Source organism: Neopsephotus bourkii, unplaced genomic scaffold (assembly GCF_033783945.1).
Source record: "Neopsephotus bourkii isolate Nb327-2 ecotype Australia unplaced genomic scaffold, CSIRO-AGI_Nbou_v1 NB_1493, whole genome shotgun sequence".
Lineage (NCBI taxonomy): Eukaryota > Metazoa > Chordata > Aves > Psittaciformes > Psittacidae > Neopsephotus > Neopsephotus bourkii.
Window position 1 is genome coordinate 2,508,463 of NW_026901969.1, and position 12,371 is coordinate 2,520,833.

At 40.1% G+C, this 12,371-nt stretch overlaps 1 protein-coding gene across 3 annotated transcripts in view; it reads left to right on the forward strand.

Annotated features, from left to right (window-relative positions):
• The first annotated feature begins 3,071 nt into the window (after positions 1 to 3,071).
• Positions 3,072 to 12,371, forward strand: part of SLC6A15 (solute carrier family 6 member 15) — a 39,902-nt gene continuing 30,602 nt past the window's right edge. Inside the window, exons 1-2 of one of the 3 annotated variants that reach the window (XR_009727816.1) lie at positions 3,072 to 3,215; positions 8,456 to 8,561. The gene's annotated coding sequence lies outside the window, so the exon portion shown is untranslated. The remainder of the gene's footprint in view (positions 3,216 to 8,455; positions 8,562 to 12,371) is intronic. The other 2 variants (XM_061369352.1, XM_061369353.1) reach the window with 2 other exon arrangements.

Here is a 12,371-nt window from a genome sequence, read left to right on the forward strand (position 1 = left end):
TCAACTGTCCAGAACTGGAGTTCCAAAGCTAGTTGAGAGTTAGGACTTGCTATTGACTACATACCTTACTTACTGAGGGGTTTTGTGTGTAGCATCTGCATGATTACTGTGCCTCAAATCGTAGTTTAAGATCTGTAGAAATAAAGAATCGGTGCAAAGCAGTCTTCCAGAGACTTAGGTCATAGTGGTACAGCTGTAGCAGAGTAGTTAAATAGCATAGCTGATTGTTACTGATGTAACTCATCTTATCATCCACAATATTCTGAATCACAATACCTTAAACTAAAATTAAGTGCTGAGCTAATACAAAGACAGAAAATAAACAATAGTGACAGATTCAAAAGGTGCAAGATGCAATACTATCTAATTCCACATTTAGACGGCATATGAAAAAGTGAAATTTACATACACTGAGAATATAAAAAAAACTTTAATACAAAAGGCCTATTTAACAACAAACTGTCATTTTTTATTGAAGCACTATGAAACAGATTTGATGGAGAAGTCCAAAACACCAAATGGTTCTGTCCTGAAAGTTCAAGCCCTGAACTATGAACCTGAGGTATGATTTTTAATCAGTAAAAATGAAAATTCCTTATGATTGTTTCCATTCAAATTAACTGGTGTATACTGACTCATATTTACTCTATGTTGGTATGTGCTTCTCCATTTCATTATAGTTACAAGAACGTTATTCCTAACTTTGACCTATTACTGAATGGCACACCATCAATCTAGGGAATACAAACAGTTCAGGCCAGAAGATGCTTTTAAGGAACTCAATACATTATTAAGATTGCAGTTATTCAATAGTTAAAATAGGTATAAAAGTATTTTTATTAAGTGGCTTATTTTATATATGTGTACTTCCAGCAAAACTATGAAATAATGTGTTCTATTTAAAATGTCTATGGAAGAGACAAGACAGTAAAACCTAGCAGAAAACTTCTCTGTTTGTGCATTTTTTAATCTAAAGTTTCGACAAGGTAGAGGAGGTTTTGTAACTCAGCATCTCAGCTTTGCTTTATGATGTTTGTTCTCATGCTGGAATTTTCTGCTTTCCACTTAGATTGTTTCTCCCTGTCCTCAAACCTTCTGGGTCACAAGCAGATACACTGAGAGTCTGATCAGCAAAGGAGGCTTTCAGTGTGTATGTGCATAGGCCCATAACTCAGATTAGAGAATGATGGCTCAATCTTGTAACAGCTAAATCACAAACCTTGTGTCCAGCAGTGATTTCTTGTTTTTTTTTTTTTAAAAGGCAAAAGTTACTAAGTTATTTTTCCATCACATTCTTGTCATTTGTACCCAGAAACAAAAGTGGAAATCCTCTATTGGAAGTGGAATTGCTTTAACAGTTTTGAAGCTGAAATGTCTGCACTTTGAAGATTAAACCAATGTGGAATTTAAAGATGGTTATTTTAAATACCAGTAAACCTAATTAGAAAAGATTAGAAAGGAGACTGAAAGCACTGGAGTAAAAGATACAAGTGCTGCAGTAAAAATACCCTACTCAATCTATTCTGAATGTAGATCGCTGGTTTGCAGAAAGCCTGAAGGGAAGATTGCTACTGGATGGTTACCAATGTGGTATTTTACATTGTACTTGAGGAACTGCAAATTCCTCAAGGAACTGAAAAAAGCTCTAAGTGACTGATGATATGTTTGATGGACATTAAAAGTTGCATGATACCTTTCCTTTGTTAAAATTAGAGGTAGCAAATAATCGAGAACACAATTACAGATATATGCTCATCAATAACTCTATACAGAATTCAAAGAGATCCAGGAATGACCTTGAGCTGTGTCAATTAACTATGCAGTCATGTGATAATATTACTAATAAATTTACTGAAGAAAAGTATTACTCATGATCTGGCAATAGAAAGCATAAATTCTTCCTCTCATTACTATTTACTATAAAAAGTTTACTTCACAATTGGAAACTTACACAGGATAAGCTCATTTTAACTGAGCTCTAAATCATACTCAGTCGCTATGTGCAAAATCTGTCATTTACAGGACCGTTTTTACACATAACTGAAATACATTGGGGAAATTATTATTTAAGTCTACTATTAACGATAAATTCACAATACTATGTTAAAATGCCTTCGATAATGTAGTATAAATACGAAAATAAGTTTGCATCAAAGATTTCTCAGTGAAATATGAAGGAAATGTAGGCAGACTAACTTCGTAACTGAAGAAGAATTGCTCCACGATTCACGTAGTGTAAGAAAGTTATATATTTTTATTTGGCATGTGTTGAGATTGAAGCTGTTGCGTTAATTATTCACAGCATGATCATTAAAACCGTTCACTCAGTTCCATCGCCCCTACCTCCACCAAAGCTAGCGTGCCTTTCCTGCCTGCCTGACGCCCCTTTGAACAGCTGACTTCTACAAGCCGTTCTCTCTAGACAGGATCCATCTGCCTTTTTCAGTTAAAGAAAAATGCCGGTAAAAGAAAAAAGCCGGTAGAAGGGCACGGGGCAGTCTTCATGACAGAAAGTTTAGGGGGGTTGTTTAGGAGAAACATCATCTACACGAGGTTGCAGCAGCAGCTATTTTATGGCTCACAAGACTTGTGCCCCATCACCACGGGTATTGGCCGGTGCTCTCCATCCTCCTCTCAGTTTCTCTCCACCCCTTCACTCTCCAGGATAGCCCCCGCCAGCATGCCGCCGGCCGCGCACAGCCCACGTGCGCGGCACACGGGGCCCGGAGATACGATGAGTGCCACGCGTCCCGGCGGCGGGAGAGAGGGAGGGAGGGAGGGAGGCGGCTGGGTAAGGGGTACCCGCAGCGCCGTAGCGCGGCCACAGGGCTTTTGGCGCGGCGACAGCCCCTCCATCGCCCTCCTATCGCTGCTGCTTCTGCTTCTTCCCCGCCCGCAGGCGATGCTGCCACTGCTGCAGGCCGGGGGCGGGAGTGCTCCTCCCTGCGTCAGGAGGTGCGGCTCCCCGAGCCCGGCGCTACCCTCCCCTTTCCTTCCTTTCCCCCCCCCCTCCGCCGCTTTTATGTCTGTCTTTAAACGCCGTTGCAGCGAGGGTTGGGCACATGTTCCTACTGCCGCCTGCCCGTGCCTGAGCCCTGCACCCGCACGGCCCCGCTCGCCGCGTCGCGCCTCGGGGTCTACCCGGGCCCCCTCTTCCTTCCTTCCTCCCTTCCATCGTTCCCACAGCTGGCCCCCGGCGACCCCCGCGGGCGGAGGTAAGCAGGGCGAGGCTGATGGCCGCCGCGACCCGCACTTTCCTAGCCCGGCTGTGCGGCGGGAACAGCACCACTGGCCCTTCGCCTCCCGTGTGTCACAGGGTGGGAAGGGACAGTATGGGCCGGGAGCGTGGGGTCCCTTTCTGCCCCGTGTCCGCTGCTTTCCTGAGGGGTGGCTTTCCCAGCTCCCTCACCCGAGACTGCCTTCGTCCGGCAAGGAGGGAGCGGCCCGCAGAAGACAATAGCGAGTGCCCCGTGGTAGCTGCCCATGTGCTTTAACTCGGCGGTAGGTTAAAAGGATGTACGGGGCAGTTTTTATAATAATTAGAATTACTGAGGGTAGGCAGTGAACTTACATCCTTTTGGTACCGCGAGTGACATAAGATTCATTCATGTCCCGCGTGTTGCGTGAGGCACCTTGGATGTACGGGAAACTCGTGTTTCGGGGGAACATTGCTTTCATGCTCCTCCTAGAGCGGAGGGCTCGGGGCTTGCCGGGAGCAGGGCTCGGCCCGCCGCTCCCCCAGATGAGGGAGCGGGAGTACCGCCAGTCACGCCGGAAAGGGTCCGCGGGCTCCGTGTGCCAGGGAGGAGGGAGCCGCAGCTAGGCGACGGCTGCCGTAACCGTGTCCGAGGGTTGGGCGGAGGCGCAGGAGGTGGGCGAGGGAGACCCCGCGGCCGCTTTAGCTGCCTTGTTGCTGCGGGGGCTGGGAGTCGCCTGGCGGGGACTGACGGTGTTTCCCCTCTCGCCGCCGTTACCTCCTTTCTCTCCGCCACTGCACCACTCCCCCCGCGCAGGCTGAAGGAGCCCCGTTGGGCTGTTAGCTGGTGCACCCTGGTGTCAGCCATGTTTGGGTGGGTATGGTAATGAGGACCTGCTCTGAACCTTTGTGCGTCTTGGATTTATTTTCTGGTCAGGATTTTAATGCTTGCAGAGCTCTGTGTACTACAGCTTATCCGGAGGGTTGATTGACACCTACAGTTTTCTCCCAGTGACTCTTACCCCTTTCAGTTTTCTTACTAATTGTTCTTGTTTGCCATGCCCATATTGGCAGGTATTGCACAGATTTTGCTCGTATTAAAGTGAACTGGAATTTCTTCGGAAGGCTCTGCTTTTGTTGTTAAGGCAAATGAGATGATTGAAATACGTCTGTATAGTCACACTGATTTGCCACATGAGAGGTTGCCATTGGAATTCTGTCGTTTAAGTGAATTGCACTTTCTTTTATTTGTAAAAGATGTAGTCAAGACCTCGTCCTCATCAGCCATTTTATTTTCCATATGGTATTGCTACATAAAAAGCTCATTGCTGTAGTATTGATTTCTAAGAGACGCCTAATAATTTGTAAGTAACATGTCACCATCAGTGTGTCAGTGTGACATGCTATAGGACAGGGATCCAAATCTGATTTTCCCTCTCCAAAGAAAAGTATAAATGAATCTGATGTCACATGCATGTGCACTGGTTGTATCGTGAAGACAGCTTACTCCATTTGATTAAAAAATTATGGCAACATGCTATCTTTTTTCCTTCTGGTTAGTAGTATGTTTCCTGTTATCATCAGCTCATTAAAAAGCAAACTTTAAAAAATACCTAGGAAAGATTGCTTAATTTTGGTTTAGTTAATCTACAAGATCTCGTGGTTTACACATAGACCATGTTAAGATAACAGTAGCATTATAGCCTGTGTTCAGTGCCTATGAGACACTCCCTTTGAGCTCAGCTCTGCACTTCAGAGTCAAGAAGAAAAAATTCCATTGGTGTTGATCTGTGCATGAAAAACCAAACCATTTCATAGCTGTTCAGATGCACCACCAGTAGTGAAACTGAGTAAGTGAAATTGCTAAGGCATCTTGAAATGAGTTGCAGCATAAGCTGATTCCTTTTGACCTTTAGTATCTTGTCATTCTTACAGTTTTCTTTTTTCTTACAGGCAAACAAGTGAAAAAGTAATGGTGCAGATGAGAACCATATAGATTGAACAACTCTCTTTGCTGTGTATTGCAAAAGCCTGTACACATGTGACTTAAAATGCTGAAGTTCTCAGAAAAGAAAAAAGCCCTACAGGTTCTTCAGAAATACAGTCTAGTAATAACAGCTATGCCTTTTGGTATAAATTGCATTGTTAAGATATATTGGAGTAGCTGCTGTGCATGTGGTGTGGAATTACATCACTTGATAAGCATTAGTGGTAGGAATCTTTTGTGGAAGGCAAAATTTTTGTTGTTTTTTTTCTTTCTGAAATCCTCTTGTATGCAACCAGAAGCATTCACCACATCAAGGACAGGTTCACCTGTGTTCCCTGCTACTTTCCGTTGCGCTGTTTCACTCATATCAAGGAATGATGCTCGAAAGTATCTGTTGATTTTTGAAAAACATTTTTGGGTCCTTTGCTCATGTAGTTTATAGATTGTCATGGCAATGGATTGTAGAAAATGGAAATGCCAGTAGCAGCTTTTCTGTGTGACTTTAAAGATCTCTAAATTCTTAACAGAATAACTTTGACAGGTGGCAGCTTAAAACTTAAGCAACTCCATTCTTTATTGAGATGTGATTCAAAATAATCTTGTTACACAGGAAATGTTCTTGAATAATTTAGGAAAAAGATTATCATTGATAAATAATAACTGAGCACTATTCTACTGAAGGTCTGGTGCACAAAACCTGACAAGCCAATACAAAGTAGTGTGAAAGAGCAATGGTAACTGCCAGAACAGTTGCTTTAGGTAACGGCAGTAACTGGGCTGAGCTTCCCAGAAGCCATCACTGAAATAGATGTCTTAATTCTTATCCTTCATTCTTAAGACTGAGGATTCCATATTTTTTTGTATAGGAGAAATGAAGGAAAAGTTGCATAATACAGTGTAGAACAATGCCTTGAATCTAAGTCACGGTGCCAGTAGCCTGTTTCCCACTTCGGGAAAATATTTTTCTGATGCTGGCAAGTGATACTATTTTTCATATTTCAAGTGGCAGAAATGGTACTGCAGTGCTAATGAGTCAGCATGCTCTTCTTAAGCCGAAATGGAGAAGGAATGGGAAAATGTAATAGGACATTTACAGTGTTGGATTTTCTACAGCGGAATTGGTATTAATAATTTTCTTTTTAAAGATGTAGGATTTACTGTAACATAACTTGAAGGCATGATTTATATAATGAAATAATCAGCTTTGAGGGGGATTTGTCTATGAACAGTTCAGCTTCTTTGCTTATGTATAAAAACCAGGCAACAAAGTAATCACATAAATTCTTTGCAAGGACAAGTTGATTTACTTACTGATCCAAAACACAGAGGTCAGAGAATTGAAGTCTTGGGGCAGCTATATATCTGGTAATGTCTGATGTTCAGTACTTGATTTGCAGCTTAAATAACTTCAGTATTTAATGAAATATTTAATATAGTTTTATATTCTCTTACTTCTTAGAAGTGTGATAAGATTTTAAAATACAGTTGTGGTGCTGTTGTATTTTGTGGTGAACTTACTTAGAAAATGGAGATTTTGTTTCAAGTTGCCAGCAGTTTGAACTTGACCAATCAAGTATTGTCAGTATTGCTGAGAGTACTTCATCAGCTTCAGCTGGAGGTGTGGTAGCTACTGAATTTATTCTTTCAATAAAGTACATGTAAGAAAAGATCAGAGAATAAGTCATATCTTTTCTCCATCTGAATAAGAAATTACAGCTAACACATCATGTAAGTCTGTGAAGTATTTCAGAGCGGTTGATTTGTGAAAAGAAAATACTAAGAAACCTGTGAAAGCAGGTGAGAAACTACAGTAAGGCCAGTAAAGTCTTTAAAGATTACATGTAATGAAAAGAAAAAAATAAGACTGGTGATCTCTAGATTGTAATGTTCCGTTGGGCCAGTGATATGGAAGAAGTCATACAAATTGCTAAAATCAAATCTGCCATCAATGAACAAGTCTGAGAAAGAAATCTTAACTATTTTTGACAAATAATTCGGTTTATCTTACAACAGTAGGAAGTATTCTTCTGTAACTAAAATTTAAGGAGACTAATCTAGGAGAGAAACTGTCAGCATTTAAGATAAAACCAGGAAAAACATTTTGTAGGAACTGAGAACAAATTTCCCAGGCATATGAAACAGGTGCAGTGTCACTGAAGTCTGTATAACTACTACCTCTGCTTGCAGGAGGTGTGAATTTAGTCTTGTCTCTCTTGTTTTGCTATAGTCTAAATGATTTAAATGTGTAAGGACACTAGAATCAAAACCATTCATTTTTTTCTAATGCTTTCAAGTCTCCTGTAGCTCTTGCTGTTCTACAATGTCGTGTAGTATGTGTAACATGCATTAGCATGCCTCTGATAACATCACAGAAGAATGCAGATAAATGTGAGTTGCATTGCATAGAATATAATTATCTTGCATTATGATTAAGTACCTATTGAATATATATCTGTTACTGACAGGGTCTATTAAACTAGCCAGGGCAAGATACCAGATCATGTAGTCCATGCTGAAGAGCAGCATAATGGCTGCTTCAGTAGACAGGTAAAAGTGGGCTTGACTACGCAAAAAAGCTATGGTGCATATTCTTGTTTCCGCCAAAGAACACAATGCTGCACTGCAGCAGTAATTCAGTCCGTGCAGTGAGTACTCTTAGAAAGTGTAACTCTTGCTGAAGTTGTCTGTACACAGGTTTCCCCCAATGGTAGCCATTCTTCACAGTCACAGTACTCCTATGAAACCTAGTTTTCTCCTGCAGTATTCTTTCTTTCTCATTCGATATGACGGCCATTAGCATCCTGCCTGTACCAGTTACCTGATTCCTTTATGCAGACTCTCAGTAGTCCTTTCGGTGTTCCTTTTTCTATATTGGTTGTTTCCATCATGCTTTCTCCATGCCTACTTCATGGACTTGTATTTGAGATGTATTTCATAGGCTTCCTTCAAGGTGCAAAAGCTCCTCTTCTTCACTTTTGCATATAATTCTCATCCAGTGATTTCATAGGGACTAAAAACTTTGTCATGAATATCAGTCAGGATCTTTTACAAACATATGCCATGGTGAGAATCCAGACTTTTAGTTCTGTGTCCTGTGCTGACTCATACTGGTTTCTTCACTGGAAGTCTTGGAGATTTTGTGAACTGGAGTGCAAGATGTAAGCTTGAGGGACTGGACTGGTACACTGCGCTATCAGAGTCTACCCTCAAAGCAGAGATCATAGTACTGTGAACTGACTGTAGTTTCATACTGCATTTTGTTATCCCCACAGCAGCATGCTGCTACGTTAACTGCTCCATCAGAGAAGAACGCAGAGGTCTGAAGAACAGAATGTTAATCTTTTTCTCCGTTTAATGGCAGACATTGAACTTAAAAAGGTATCAATTCTCTGGTTGTTTTTTTTTTTTTTTTCCTATTTTTTAAAAAATGATGTTACACTAGCCTTCTAGAAAGTTATTTTCTGCATGGATATTTTTCCCCGTTCTTTCCTTTCTTTCCCTTCCAATTCATGCTGAAGATTTAAATAATTTTTGATCAAAGATGTGAGGATTACTTGTAATGCATTATAATTTGAACCTGCCAAATTGTTACATTTTGATCAGATGCAAAAATGAGATAATAAAAGAAATAAAGTACAGTCTTAGAAAAGAATGGAGGGTTTATAATGCAAGTTTTAAAAAGGAACACAGTGTAAAAATAATTGTGGTTTAATTTATGTCAGAAACTCGTTGCTGAAAGCTCTTTAATATTTAGTTATATCAGTTGTTGCAGTAGTATTGTGGGATGTTTTAAACATTAAATTGTTTTACAAACGGCTTTTTATAGAGACTTGTGCTGTGATTGCAAGAACATGGGGTGGTTGTACTCATTATACTTACAAATTTGTAAGCAAGTAAGATTTATTTATTTTTTTTCTTTGCACCTATTTTTTGTACATGTTGTGAAAATCTCCAGACTCATAACTTTTAATTGTTTACTGGTGCTACACAGTTGGGAGAACTAGAACTACTAGAAGTAGAATGTTCATTTAGTAAATGTCTGTATATTGGCATGCAGATCTGTCTAATAGAAATGCATTGAAGAGGATCCCAACATCAGCTTCATTACCAGTGTAATGGTGAAGAGGAGCAGGCAGTGTGGAACAGCACTAGTATGACTCTCTTACTAGACATTACATATAAGAAAGATTGGGAGAAAATAGCATGCAGTAAAATTTTTCAATGTGTCTTGGTGCTCTGCCTGATGAAGTCCCTTTGGGTCTTATTGCAAATGTTTGCAGTTTGGTCAGTGAGGGCTTTACAGGTCTTATCTCCCTGTGCCAGCATTTCTAAATGCGGGAATGAAGCTGATGTAAAAGTTCTAGAGCAAGCCCAGATCTTCCAGGGAGCTAATTTGGGACTGAATTCTCTGTCACAAGGGATTATTGCTTAATTTGCTAATAATGTGGTAGTCTAATCAGGTTATGTTGCTTGTGCATGCAAATGCAGTAAGTCTTGATTCTTCTTTTGTAGAAGAAAATAACAAAATTCCCACTGAGTTCTGAGAAAGCTTGGGTCTGCAGTTTGCTCGATGTGTCAAAAAAAAGACGCACTGATTTATATTTCAGTATGAGAAATAGAGATTTAAACATATCCAGGACAGTGCTAGTAAGACATAAAAATCTAGCTGAATTGTTTGGTTCTTTCCAGAAATGTGTTCATGCTAACTTAGTTTATTGATTACTGTTAGCTCAGTGACAGAATAATTTTCTAAATGTTCTTCTAAATGAACCATGTACCCATGTACTGTTCAGCAGTTTCCATTCTGTTAAAGTCTGTCAAATTCTGTCAAACAATACAGACACTTGTCAGGTAACTAAAAAAAAATATTTTTTTTTTCTTTTTTAAGAGGATTTTATATAAGAAAAGGGATTCCATCATTCTTTGTTCATTTCACTTGTGGAAAATTCCAGAGAAATGTTATACTCTTCAGTAAATGTGATTATAAAAATTTCCTTTCAGTGTTTTCACCTGACCATGACATCATTTGAAGTTATGAAAAAGATGAGTGAATCTGCCTGGAAACCAGATTAAATCAGTTGATCAAATTCCACTATCTGATCTAAGATAGGAAAAAAACGCAAACCTCCCCAAAACCAAAACAACACCTCAGCCTCTAAAGAGCTTTAATAAGGCTAAGTTATATTTGGACATGTTATTTTTAATTCAAGGTGGTGTAATAGAATATTAATATTTTAAAATACATGACAAAATTTAGGATTAGGAGTTTAAAATGATCGCAGTAATGATTGAGTCTGATACTGAATTCATTAGTTCATCAATAAATATGGTGGTTTGTTGTGTAGATTTTTAATGGTATTTAGGAGGAATATCTCATAGTGCTGTACTGCTTCACAAGGCTGTGTAGATGGTAGCTAGTAGTGGAACTACCTGAAAGGGCCGTGTAACAGAATTTGGCTTGTTACTGTCTAATTACTATTCAGTGCTAATGAAGAACTTCAGTTCTATACTGGACCAGATTGAAATGATGTGGGGACCTAAAACAGCATTTTGTAGGTTGAAGGGCTGAAGTTCAGTCCTGTGTTATTAAACAAACAAACAAAACAAAACAAGAACTTGTTCAGCTAAACTTGTATTTAGCTGAACTATGCTGGTGAATAACTTTACAACTTTACAAGGGATGTCCCTATACTGGTGAGATTACATCTTGAATACTGTGTTCAGTTGTGGGCCCTTCGCTGCAAGAAAGATGCTGAGGTACTGGAGCATGTCCAAAGAAGAGCAACAAAGCTGGTGAAGGGTCTAGAACACAGGTCTTAAGAGGAGTGGATGAGAGAACTGGGGTTGTTTAGTCTGGAGAAGTCTTAGGGGGGACCTTATCGCTGTCTACAACTACCTGAAAGGAGGTTGTAGCAAGGTGGGGTATGGGCTCTTCTCCCAAGCAGCAAGTGATAGGACAAGAGGTAACAGCTTCAAGGGATTGTTTTAGATTGCATATTAGGAAAAATTTCTTCACTGAAAGGTTTTTCAAGCACTGGAACAAACTGCCCAGGGAAGTGGTCAAGTCACCATCCCTGGAGGTATTTAAAAGACACGTAGACATGGCACTGAGGGATGTGGTTTAATAGTGGACTTGGCAGTGTTAGGTTAGCAGTTGGACCTGATGACCTTAAAGATCTTTTCCAACCTGAATAATTCTATGACTATTCAGTCTTCACTTGGGAGCATCCAAGTAACCAAGTAACCAATGTTACTCAGGCCGAGTAGTTTGGCATCTGCGTTCTGTGAGGGCTTGATTTGGATCAAAGCAAGAGGCTTCTGTGGTGTCTTAGAATGTATTCTGGGAGTGCTTATCAGGGAATGGCAGAGTCGAACAAACTAGCTGGGACCACGCTTTGAGCATTTGTACCTGAGGTATCTGGTGCGGTAGGACTCTTCATTTGGTTTGGTAGTGACTCCTTTAGTATAGAGAACAAGTTGTTAAATCTGACAGTCAGAGACCACCTGTGGATTTGTGATGTATCACCTTGAAGGGCTGTCCTGCATCCTTGATGCAGTTTGTACAGTGATACATACTCGGTTAGAAAACCAGTGCTGGAAGAGCCAAACACCAATGTGTTGAGCATGCTTCCCACATTTTCTCAAGTCCTGCAAGTATTGCAATCTATACAGTAATAGTGGTATGGATAACATCCTGCTTAATGGGTGATTAATGAAAGGGATGTTAATACTATTCTGTGCTAGGAATAAAAGTATCAAGCCCAGTCTATTCTGAAGTGTACTAATGCAATGTTTAATGCATGACAGGACAGAATGATGCAATTTCTGTTGGAATTGACTCATCTGTTAGAGCTCCAGATGCTGCCCTGCAAGCTACTGCATCTAAGATAATTAATACAAATAAGACCTTTTAAAACATTTTCTTAAATACTGGTAGGTGGCTTATGCCTTTTCTACTGAAAATATATTTTGCCTATTACAGTTAGAGGAGGATTTCAGACCTACAGACAAACACTTGTGTAGTTTCACTTATACAGCCGTTACATTATTACAGAGAGAAAATTGTTTCATTTTAATGTACTACCTGAACTTATTAGTAATTACTGGAACTGAGAAGCTGCTCTAATTTACATCAGGGGAACAAAAGGAAAAGGCAAGTTTCAAATGTGACTGAAAGTAGTAGCTGAA